The following is a 1,677-nucleotide window of genomic DNA, read 5'->3' on the forward strand; positions in this document are numbered from 1 at the left end:
GAGTGCGAGAGCAGTGGGAGGGGGCTGCGCCGCAGGCGGGGCGCGCGGATTACCAAAGGTCACCTGCTAGGAAGACCTTTGCGGCCACCACGAGGCCTCACGGTCATGACCTATGAGAGCGGCAGGCAGGGCCTGGGAGCCGCCGCTTCCCACAGATGTGGACGCCAAGGCTCCGAGGGGTGCAGGGGTGGTGTAAGGGGTCCCAGGGGGCCCCGGGGGTCCTCGGAGCCCAACTCTCAGCTCAGAGAGAAGACCGAGGGCCCAGGGCAGAGACTCGCGGAGGTCCCAGGCTTCACAGGGGCCTGCCTGGCCCAGGAGGGTCTGAACTTGGAACTCTGTCCCAGACTCTCCCTTTCACTTGAATCTAGCTGCCTGCTCCAGGGCTGCTGGGAGCAGGACCCTGACTCCACGCCCTTGAGACGACAGTCCCTCGGGCACCTCACGTCACCTCTCTGAGCGTCTCCTTTCCCCCAGATGTCAAGCGCAGACATCTAGCCCAGGGCAGAGGGCAGCCTTTTGGAGCACCTGATGAAAGAAATTCCCAAAAGAGTTTCCATCTCGCTGACAAGCCAGAGGGGCTCATGAGAGGGTTAGATGTCTCTCTCTGGCAGATATTTAAGAAATCAGGAGAGAAATTTCAGCAGACTCCTACCCAGCAGCCTCAGAGGGGAGAGCAAGAGAACTTAACTGCCATCACTCCTGTTGCGATCTTGCATTTTTAAGGCACCTACGCGATCTCATTTTATCCCACAAACCCTGTGAGGCAATAAGACTGTTCTCCCATTTTACAGATGAAGAAAACAAAGCTCAGAGAAAGGAAACATCATTAAGAGGCTAAGAAGCTTCTTGGCTCAGAAGTGACTTCAAGCTAAGAAGTGCCATGTGGTGATGGATCCTCGTGCCTAAGCCTGCACCAGGCTGTGACAATGGGGCCAAACCAGGACAAAATGTTACCGGGGGGATGGGGACTCCCTTGCACCATTGGGATGATACAGGTTGGCTCAAACGTGAGAGCCATCTCTCCCCAGCTGACTCATTTTTGGGAAACAATTTACAGCTAACCCACATGATTGCTCCAAAGGAAAAGAGAAAGCATCTTGCTACTATTTCTTCTATTTTTTTTTTTTCCTTTTTTCTAGCTGTTTTTGAGGAACTTGGTACAAATTCCCCTGTGGCTGATTTGAAGGATGTTTGCCCTATAGAAATTCTCTCCCCCACTGCTGAAATATCTCATGTTCTCCAGAGAACCAGTGCTGGGAGGAAGCCAGCTTTTGTTTTTCTTTCCTTTCTCTTGATCTTCAGGGTGAGTTTTATGATACGGTTGCAGAGGAATCTGGGCGGTTGAACGATCAAGGAAAAGTACAATGGAGCTAAAATTTGCTGAGATTACTCTGTGTCGGGGTTGTTTTCTTTTTTCTAAATTTTTAATTTTTAAGTAATCTTAAAAAATAAAAGCCCATTTTTAAAATTTAAAATCTTTTTAATTTTATTAATTATTTTATTAATAAAATGGAAGCCCCAACGTGGGACTCGAACCCACAACCCTGAGATCAAGCGCTTCATGCTCCACTAACTAAGCCAGCTGGGCGCCCCTGTGCCAGGATTTTTAAAGCCTTTAAAGATACATCATCTCACTCAAAACTCATCACTGGGGGGTGCCTCAGTTAAGCAACTGAC

This window comes from Mustela nigripes, chromosome 11, assembly GCF_022355385.1.
Source record: "Mustela nigripes isolate SB6536 chromosome 11, MUSNIG.SB6536, whole genome shotgun sequence".
Lineage (NCBI taxonomy): Eukaryota > Metazoa > Chordata > Mammalia > Carnivora > Mustelidae > Mustela > Mustela nigripes.